This window comes from Trichechus manatus, unplaced genomic scaffold (genome assembly GCF_000243295.1).
Source record: "Trichechus manatus latirostris isolate Lorelei unplaced genomic scaffold, TriManLat1.0 scaffold00004, whole genome shotgun sequence".
Taxonomy (NCBI): Eukaryota; Metazoa; Chordata; class Mammalia; order Sirenia; family Trichechidae; genus Trichechus; species Trichechus manatus.
The window spans coordinates 8,662,498-8,673,193 of record NW_004443940.1 but is presented as its reverse complement, the minus strand read 5'-3'; the positions used below and the strand labels follow the sequence as shown (position 1 = coordinate 8,673,193).

Below are 10,696 nucleotides of genomic sequence, written 5' to 3'. Positions count from 1 at the left end.
AAACTATTTTGTTCTGTAAGCCTTCATCTTAAGTGAGAATAACAGCACAATTGGAAGAGCATAGTCAATGTCACTGAATTGTGCATGTAGAAATTTTTGAAATGGTGTGTCTTTGGCTATGTGTATTTTCACCAAAAAAAAAAGAGGTTGAGAAGTTAGAGGGTTGATATGTTGTGGGATTGTTAACCAATGTCATAAAATAACATGTGTACTTCCGTTTCATGAGCAACTATTTGTTCTGTAAGCCTTCACCTAAAGTACAATTTAAAAAAAAAAAATCAGGAAAAAAAAAAAAAAGATGAGTGAATGTCCCTCTTAATGGCCGCAGTGTCCCTTCCCTGTCAGGATAATCACAAACCATCACTGTACAGGCTTCCTAATCTGCCCTCTGTGTTCTCTCAGCAGAGGGCACTCCTCATCCACACCTCCCCATGCCTCATTTCTCAGGTAAGGGGGACGAGAGACCTGCACCAAGCCATCCCACCAGGCCACCTAAACTACCTAGAACTACCAGCACATACAGGTATTCAATGCATGTTTATTCCGTTGAAGGATAGGGTATTCTGGGCACCTGGGGTGGGGTGCTTATAAAACACAGATGGCTGAGCCCCTATTCCCTAAGTTTCTGATTCAGCAGGTCTGGATGGGGTCCGAGAATTTACATTTCTGACAGGTTCCCAGGTAAAGCTGATGCTGTCATCTGATGGGGAACCACACTCTGGGAACCTCAGGGTTTGAAGATGGGGCAGAGTCAGGAAGGCAGACAGGAAATGGTGCCTCTCTCCAGGCCACAGCAGACCTTGAAGCAGAGCAGGACCAGCAGGATGGAAGGGAAGATCAGAGCTGAGAGGCATTTCTGAGGGGAGACCCACCACAAAAGGGTGCCCAGGTGGTTGTGGGAAATGATGGGACGAGAGGAGCTGGAAGGACTGAGAGGATGGTGACGGCATACTGTGAGGTAGAGCACCCAGGAGGTGTAGCAGCTTGAAAGCAGGGGAGAGAGCTCCATTTCAGATGGCCTGAGTTTGTGGGGCTGAGGGTCATCTGGGTAGGGATGTCTAACAGGCAATTGGTAGTTTTAATCTGGCTCGAGAGTGAAATACTGGGACTATGAGAATGTGGAGTTGAAAGTCATCGCCACAGGGCTGGTAGCTGATACTGTGCGAGATGAAACAGCTACCTAGGGAAAATAAGAGAATTAAGAAGAGAAGAGCAAGAACCATGGGACTGTGGAACGTTCTACATACAGGCTTGTGAGTCTTGCTAGGAGTGTCTCAGCCCTTGGTCTTTAATTCCCAATATTTTGGGACAGGTAGAGGGAATGCAGCAAGAAAGGACAGAGGTAGGAGAGAATGACGTTCCAGAGGAGCTTAAGGTGCCTTGGGGACCCCCAGGTGACTTAGTCTTGGGGTCAGGAGCTTGTGCCAAAGGAAAGCAGGTGAGGAGGCCACATGGGATTTCTTTCCCAGCCTGGAGGCGTTTCCTTTAGACTTGGCTGTCTTGGCTTGCTCCAGATGAGACACAATTGCTCCCACTTTGGTGACACCGCACGGGTGTCCCAGGGAGACCCGGAGGCAGCGGCAGCAGGGCATCAGGAGGGAGGTGTGGAGGAGGAAGCCTACTGCCATTCTTGGTATGGTTCTCTCTCCAGGAGCAGAGCCGCATCTGGCCTCACTCTGGGCAGCTTATAAGGCCTGGTGTGAGTTCTGTTTATGCGAGTACAGCATAAAAGGAACAAATCCTTCAGCACCGGGGCTGTGGCCACTCGAGTCCTTTTGCATACATTTTTCAAATGATAATTCACTCTCCCCCCCTCCACTTCCCCACCCCCAAGGCCGGTTTATTGAAAAAAACACCTTATATGGTAATATTGCTAACACACCGTCAGCTGGCCTTTTTAGGGGCTCCGTGTAAAGAAGATCCGCCTCTGGGGTTTTATATTGCTCCGGTATTTATGCCAAAGACACACCAGCACACAGACACTGGGAGAAGGACGTCTCACACCTTCGGTGAGTACTGCATGGCCTCTGCTCCTTTCCCTTTCTGGGGCTGCCTGGCCTCCTGCGTGGAAGAGGCGCCTCCAGATTGGCCTGGCTTCTGTGACGCCGGCCCAGGTCACACGTCAAGGCCCTCGGTGGGCAGCGGCGCCTCCAAGCACCCCGCCACCTGCCAGGAGCAGGCATTTCTGGCCTCAGAGCACCCTGGGCAGGGGCAGCCTCGAGTGGTACTCCCGGCCCCACGGACTGGGTGGAGGTGGGCCATAACGCGGTAGCCTCTGCTTGCCCCTGCTCACCTGGGCCAGTGTGAATCTCCACCCTGAATGTGATGGTGTCCTTTCTCACAGGTCAGGATGTCTGGGAGGCTGTTTTAGGGGAGCAGATGCTTTGCAGACAAACAGATTCTTCTCAGGGTCTTTGACTCAAAGCCCACCATGGACCTGGTGGCCACTAGATGTGGAGATATTGGTGTTGGGGATATAAGTGTGTTTTCCTCAGCCCCCATGCTGACTGGGAAACCCTGGTGGCATAGTGGGTAAGCGCTACAGCTGCTAACCAAAAGGTCAGCTGTTTGAATCCACCAGGCACTCCTTGGAAACTATATGGGGCAGTTCTACTCTGTCCTATAGGGTCGCTATGAATCAGAATCAACTTGACAGCAACGGGTTTGGTTTTGTTTTTTTTTCATGCTGAGTAGTACTTGGCTGAAGTGAATGGAGAATTTTCCCACTCCCTGGAGGCTCTAGGATCATTGAGGGTTGGGAAAGTCAGGGGTGAGCTGGGGACAAGTGTCCTGTGGCATCATGAGGTTTTAGGGCTGGAAGAAACTTGCTGTTTGCTGCTGTTGAGTGGCCCCTGACAACGGAAAGAAACACTGCGCAGTCCTATGCCATCCCCATGATAGGTTTCAGATGGGAGCGAGCCTTGTGTCCATAGCATTTTCACTGGCTGATTTTCAGAATCGGATCACCAGGCCTTTCTTTCTTGTCTGACTTAGTCTGGAGGCTCTGCCTAAGGCCACACTGTTCAGCATGATAGCAGCACACAGGCCTCCACTGACAGACAGTGGTGGATGTCTATGAGGTGCATTGGCTGGGAGTGGAACCTGGGTCTCTCACATGAAAGGTGAGAATTCTACCACAAAACCACTGCTGCCCACAGTGGGAACTATCCTCTGATGACACTGAGGCCTAGAGAAGTTAAGAAACTCATCCAAAGACCCACACTCGACTGTGGAACCACCCACCAATGCCATTGTCCCCCAACACACACACTCAGACACACATTCACAAATAATTACAAGGTAGATGAGACCAAGGGGCCAGTTCCACTTTTCTAATCAGTCCCCTAGCATCCCTTTACTGCTGAGGCAGCCTCGTGCAGTGGTACAGGCCTTGGAGGCAGCCTGCCCCGCTACCAAAGCTACCAGAGTGATTTGGGCAAGTTGGGAATTTCTCTGACTTCAATTTCCTCACTTGTAAAATGCGAGTAATAGTAATAAGCTCTGCTTGGCAGTGCTGTCGTGCGGATTAAATGAGCTAATACGCGTAAAACACTCAGCTCAATGCTGTCATGGCCTGGCTGAGTTCTCAAACTCTAAGAATCACCTGGAAGGCTTGTTAAAGCACAGATTGTCCTACGCCCTGCCCCAGATTCTGACTCAGTTAGCAGGGATGGGGCCTGGTCATCTGCATTCCCAACAAGCTCCCACGTGTGGCTGAGGCTGCTGGTCTGGAACCACACTTTGCACAGGGAGGCTCTAAGCTCTTGCCTTTGTTATTTGCACGTGGATTTGGGCTTTTGAGGCGAGTCCTTGGGCTGAAAAGAGGCAGAGCTTCCTGTGACCAGGATGGCGGGTGCTAGAGAAATTGCAGTGAGCAGTGAGATTCTATAAGCCAGGCCTGGGAAACCAAGAGAGGCAGTGTTTTCCTCCTCTGTTCACTCTGCCAACATTTATTGAGCACTTAGTATATGCCAAGGGCCCTGGTGCAATGGTTAAGCACTGGGCTGTTAACCAAAAGGTCAGCAGTTCGAATCCACCAGCTGCTCCATGGTAAAAAGATGTGGCAGTCTGCTTTCATAAAGATTACAGCCTTGGAAACCCTATGGGGCAGTTCTGCTCTGTCCTGTAGGGTCTCTGTGAGTCGGAATTGACTCGATGGCAATGCGTTTGGGTTTTGGTTAGTATATGCCAGGCTTACTGGATGGTGCAAACAGTTTGTGCTCAACTACTAACCTAAAGTTTGGTGGTTTGAGCCCACCCAGTGGCTCTATGGAAGAAAAGCCTGTCAATCTGCTTCTGTTAAGATTACAGCCAAGAAAACCCTATGGGGCAGTTCTGCTCTGTCACATGGGATCGCTATGAGTCAGAATCAACTGGACAGCAAGGGATTTGGGGTTCTTTGTTTGTTTACTATGTGCCAGGCACTGTTCTTGCTCCTTAGGGAGGGTGGAGGTGCTCCTGCAGTCACTGGGAGAGACAGATAAGCAGATGAGAACCAGGGAGCAGATAAATGTACATAAGGGATAAAGCCCAGGAGGAGACCTTCACCCAGCCCAGGAGTATTCAGGGAAGGCTTCCTGGAGGAAGTGGTGACTGACCTGGATCCTTGAAGCAGGGGTTGTCCAGGCAAAGAGGAAGTATGACCCTTGGGATTGTTCAAGTGGTTCAGTTCCACTGGAGTTAGAGTGCAAGGCAGGAAGCAGGGAGAGCTAAAGTCAGAGGAGTGGGCGGGACCAGATTAAAAGAGCTTTATACTCTCAACTAAAGGATCGGACAACTCGCTCAACCCACAGAGTGACTCAAGAGATATGCCCTTTGAAAGGACTGCTCTGGCGACTGTGAGGAGAGTGGACAGGGAAAGGGCAAAAGGGCCTTGTGCAGAGGTCCTGAAGTGACGGTGTGGGGTGGCAGTGGCTGTTAGAGTTAAGCGGGCCTGGTGTTGGTTGGCGTCCCCTGGGTGGTGTAACTGATTAGCACTAGGCTGTTGCCTGGAAGGTTGGAGGTTCGCGTCTACCCAGAGGTGCCTCAGAAAACAGGCCTGGCCATCTACTTCTGAAAAATCAGCCACTGAAAACCCCATGGAGCACAGTTCTTCTCTGACACACATGAGGTTGCCAGGAGTCGGAACAGACTTGGTGGCAGCTTGTTTGTCTGGTTGGTTTGGTGATTAGTTGGGAGGGGCAAGGAAGGAGACAGGGTGCTGGACGTGGCCTCCAGGGTGGGTGGTGGTCCAGTTCCCTGAAGGGCCAGCACCAGTTAGAGCAGAGGCTGGTGCCTAAGGGCAGCCCTGGAGGTGCTGAGTTGAGGTGCCCTGAGGCGTGGAGTGAAGATGCCCAGTGGGCAGTTGGCTCTTCAGGCCTGGAGCTCAGAAGAAGGGTCTGAGCTAGCTTTAGCCCTGGGAGTGAATGAGCCACTATCAGCGTACGAGCCAGAAGAACAGGCACGAACAGCAGCTTCCTGAGGATCACAAATATTACTAACCACAAGTTGTTCTTATTGTAATCAATATATATGAACCAAAGGCAGATACTCTTATATTTAATTAGAGGTGCTGCTGCTGCTGCTGCTGCTGCTGCTTCTGCTAGAATTTTGCACTGTGACGGTGTTTTTTGTGAAATTACATCTCTCTGACAGGCTTTCTGGTGTGTGTGTATGTGCTGATAATAGGCAGATAGGCAGATGCTTACATGTCTTTTGAAGCTCCCACCCCTAAATATTTTGCCACCTATGGTTTGAAATCTCACAATCTGAGAGACCTTCCTTTTAGGGCTAAAACTTTCTACTAAAATAGAAATGTCCCTGGGAATTGGCATAAATTCAAACTTCAGTAGTCATTGATTTGTGAAGTGGATCATTCAGTCCCTTCCAATATGACAGGCTCCATCCTGGGAGTAAGTTCTGATGAGGAAGAGTAAGAAAGAATTATTATTTGTGCAGCCCTTTACAACAGAGTTCAGCCAACTTTTCTATAAAGGACCAGATAGTAAATATTTCAGGCTTTGAAGGCCATACAGAGCCCTGGTGGTGCAGTGGTTAAGAGCTATGGCTGCTAACCAAAAGGTTGGCAGTTCGAATCCACCAGCTGCTCCTTGGAAACTGGAATCGACTCAATGGTAATGGGTTTGGTTTTTTGGCTTGCGGCCCATGTAGTCTCTTTGCAACTACTCAGCTCTGCCCTTGTAGCTAAAGCAGCCATAAACAAGTAAGCCAGTTGTCATGCGGTTGATTCTGACTCATAGAGTCCCCATGTGTGTCAGAGTAGAACTGTGCTTCATAGAGTTTTCAACGACTGATTTTTCTAAAGTAGATCACCAGGCCTTTCTTCTGGGGCACCTCTGGGTGGACTCAAACCTCCAACCTTGCAGTAAGCAGCTGATCATGTTAACCATTTGCACCACCCAGGAACTCGAAAGCATCCCTAGACCATAGGTAAATGAATGGGCCTGGCTGTGTTCCGATAAAACTTTAGTTATGGGAGATGAAATGTAGATTTTATACAATTTTAATGGGCCATGGAATATTATTCTTCTTTTGCTGTTTTTCCAACTATTTCAAAATTGCAAGAAAAACTATACTCAGCTTTTGGGCCGTACCAAAACAGGCCTTGGTTTGCTGACCCGGATTTACAATTTATAGAGCACTTTAATTTCCATTGGAGGCCCTGCTTGCCCAGTGGTTAAGCATTCGGCTGCTAACCAAAAGGTGAGCAGTTAGAATCCACCCAGCTGCTCCTTGGAAACCCTATGGGGCAGTTCTACTCTGTCCTATAGGGTTGCTATGAGTCAGAATCAACTGAACAGCAATGGGTTTGGGGTTTTTAAATTTTCATTTCCATTGTTTCATTTGATCCATCATCCCAGGAGATTGATGTGATCATTTCCATTTCTATGATTGAGGAAACTGAGAGCAAGAGAGGGTCTCCTGGGGCTGGGCCGTGGGCAGGGGGTGCCAGCAGGGAGGAGAAGAGCACAGAAAGGGTGGGAGGAACTCTGAAGCCCAGCCTTGCCCCTGCACAGTTCCCACCTCTGTCCTTGCACTGGGGTGGGGTGGCCGGGAGATGGGTGAGTGAGCAGATCCTCTGCACTCATGACGTCTTTGGTTGTTGGCCACTTTTGGGGAGAAAAATAAAAGCTGTGTTTCTAACTCTGTGAAATCCTCAATGAAGCCCAGATGTAATATGTGCTGAAAGCACCGGAACAATTCGCTTGGCTTTCCGCAAGCACAGAGCCGCTGTGACCCCAGGAAACCACAGTGACTTTGGCTCTGGTTCCGCCGACAGGCTCAAGTCTAGCCACAAATTACCAGAAGGCAGCTGAGAAAGGTTTAGAATTTCTCCTGGCAGAGATGTCCCAGGAAAGGCTGGCTGCGTGGTAAAATGCTTCTTCCCAGGGCAGTGTGGGGCCCAGGCCAGCAGCCCTAACCTCGCCTTCACCTCCCTCCCTCCTCATTTGGTTCTGCCTTCAGAAAAGCAGATTTCAAACCACCTAAAGTGCTGCAGAATGGGGTTGTTGACAGCTTTAAGTCCCTTTGTGGCTTGCGTCAGCTGTCGCTTTGCTTGGGAAACAAAGTCCAAGGCTTGCTTGTTTTCTGTGTGTGAGGAACTCCAGGGGGCAGACAAAAGGCTTCATTGAAAAGCCAGACAGGCTTGAACTATAAATCATACAGGAGGGAGGGGTGCTGACTGAGAGCAAGACAGTCACAGGGGTGCAGCTTTGTGTCTCAGCCACCTTCTAGCTTTCTAGGTTGTTTTCCCCTCAGGTGGACCACCTGCTAGAACAGGGAAGCCTAGCTGCGTGCTGGCCAGCTTGTGAAGAGAAAGCTGTCCCCATGTCGTTCTAAACCAGCCATCATGGGAGGGGATTGCAGGGACTCTGGGATCCCAGGGCAGAGCAGACCTCTGGGAGGTGGTCATTCAGGTGGTGGGATTTTCACCCAACATTTATTGAGCACCTACCATGTGCTAAACGCCAAGTTAGTTGCTGGAGCTATGAACCTACCTGGAGACATAGTCCCAGTGTAGGAGAGGTTCAGAGTTTAGTAGCGAGAGAAGAACACAGACCCTTTTGTTTTAGGGCTTTTGCTGCCAACAGCTCTAGAGAGACATAAACCTGCTGTCGAGGAATCCATTCCGACTCACAGCGACTACAGGACAGAGTCAAGAACTGCCCCATAGCGTTTCCAAGGAGCAGCTGGTGGATTCGAACTGCTGACCTTCTGGTTAGCAGCCGAGCTCTTAACCACGGCGCCACCAGGGCTCCAGAGAGACATATAGGCAGAAGCAAAACCACCAAACATGGAGAAGTTCTGACAGTTTCACTAAAATGGGGAGGGCGGCGCATGCTCAGGCACTGGAACCTGTGCTGGGTTGCTGCCAGCCAGCCCTGCCTCTTCCCGGCTAGGAGACCTCAGGCTAAGTTCTTTAACTTCTCTGAGCCTTGGTTTCTAGATCTATAAAATGGGAATGTTGTGAGGATTATATATGTGAAGGGCCCCCAATTTTTTTTTGCTTTGTTTTGTTTTCTTTTTTTTGTGGTGAAAATATATACAGCGACAACTGTGAGAGCCAGACCCTGACGGCACTGCCTTGTTTTTCCGAGTCTCACAAGTTTTCTGCCTTTGGGTGCAGTCTTACGACTTCTGTATCTCTCATTTGAATGGGAAATATTTGAGTTTTCCTTCTCTGACAGGTTTCTGCCTTACAGTTTCCAGCTTTTTCAGGTTTTCCTATATAACAAAACATACAGAAGGGCCCCGATTTTTTTAATTTAAAGATACACTTTTACCAAAAATGGCAACAATGGACATACTATTTTTCGCCTAACAAAACACCCAGCACTTTTTCCATTACATTAAATAGTCTGCTGACTCCATTGTATGGAGGTTTCTGGCAATTAGTTTGCAAACCAATTTATTTATTATTCAGTAACTTTTTTCAACATTAACATTGTTTTCAGTGTTGGTCATTTTAAAGAAAGTTGCGATAAACAGGCTCTTGGCCGAATAGTTGCAGTCATCCAGGATATAATCCACCCAAGGGTAAATTCTCAGAAGTGCCTTTGCTGAGTCAAAAGTCATGTACTACATTTTTAAGGCTTTTAATAAGTATTCCCAATTTCCCTTCAAAAAAAGTAATACAATTTTACACTCACTAGCAGTGAATGCGAGCCAGCTTCCCACACCTATGCCAGCAAGGGTGGCCTCGAGGCCTGGACACAGTACTCCAGTTGGAGGTGTGGCTAGCGTTAATCCGGCCGCAGCATACAGCTGGCGGTCAAAAGACACCAGGTCTTGCTCACAGATGCTGGAGAAGAGCTTTCTCAGTTTGGTTATTGAGATGCACGTGCAGAACCTCGTATTTATACTGTTACATTTAATCTTATTTGATTCAGCTCATTTTCTCTGCCTTTTGAGATCTTCTTGGATTTTGACTCTTCCGTCTAGTTTTGTTTTATCTGGAAATTTGACCAGCATGTGCTCTATTTTTTCATCCAAGTCACTAACAAAAACGTCACTCAAAAAAGGATCAAAAGTTGGGCCCCGAGGCATATTGCTGTCCCCGGGTTGACATTGGTTCACTGATTAATACCTTTCAGTTACAGTAGCTCAGGAAAATGGAAGTATGCTTAATTATATTATCACTCAGCCCACATAGCTTTATCAACAGAATATCGAGGGAGACTTTGTCAGATGCTCTGATGAAGGTAAGGCACTTGTCTCCCACCTTCCCCTGGATTCCTGGGCAAAAAAGGGAGGGCTGTTACTCTGATATTTGTTCTTGGTGAACCCTTAATAGTTGTAACATATCGGTACTTTTTTTTCCTGAGTATTAATACGTGTGTGTGTCACATCTTTAATACCGTCTTTTGGAATCTTGCCCAACTTGCATATCAAGACTCTCTGAGGTTTTAGGACAATCCTTCTTTCCCGCTTTGAACATTGGAATCTTTGCCCATCTCTGGTCTTCTGACATCTCTCCACTTCTCCATTCTTCTACTACTTTAGGAGGTTAGGTATCTTCTTTGCAATCGTGTAACTGTTCAGACCCAGAGAAAATATTATTTTGAGAAGCTAGGTACTTTCCTTCAGTCTCCAACTCATCTCAGACTTTGATTTCCTCTTACCTTTTCTTGGTCTGAAAATTTTTCTCCTTGACATCCATCTCTTCATTCACTCATGTATTTTGGTAGCAGACATTGGCCAGGCATTGTGTTGGGCACACTGGGAACTGCTGGGAACCAAGACAGCCCCACTCCCACCTTCAGGAGCCACAGGTGAGCCTCAATAAGTGGGGGTGATTGTTGCTCTGGCAGGAGCAGTTTAAGGGCTGTAGGAGCAAAGAAAACGGGCCACTAACAGATTCTAACAGAGACTGGTGGGCCAGAGAGGACTACTGAGATGCTGTCTTGAAGCAGAGACCTAAGGGGCAATCAGAGTTAGCATGGCAGACAGGTGGGGTGAAGGGCATTCCAGACCCTGTGTCTAAAAGTCCAGAAGGGAAAGGAGATGATACAGTTCAGAGAAGGGAAAGGAGATGATACAGTTCAGAGAATGGAGAGAAACGCATCATGCCAGAGTGAGAGGGCCAAGATGGGGTGAGAAGGAAGATGGGCCTAGAGACGTAGGCAGGGACCAGACCCTGCTGGGCCTTGTGGGCCTGGTTAAGGGCTCGGACTTGATCTTCATGGCTGGGGGGGGG

At 48.5% G+C, this 10,696-nt stretch overlaps 1 protein-coding gene across 2 annotated transcripts in view; it reads left to right on the top strand.

The window, feature by feature from the left end:
- Positions 1–1,929: 1,929 nt before the first annotated feature.
- The window catches only part of ACTG2 (actin gamma 2, smooth muscle), a 25,438-nt gene continuing 16,671 nt past the window's right edge, over positions 1,930–10,696 (top strand). For both annotated transcript variants that reach the window (XM_004369193.1, XM_004369192.1), the window contains exon 1: positions 1,930–2,009. The gene's annotated coding sequence lies outside the window, so the exon portion shown is untranslated. The remainder of the gene's footprint in view (positions 2,010–10,696) is intronic.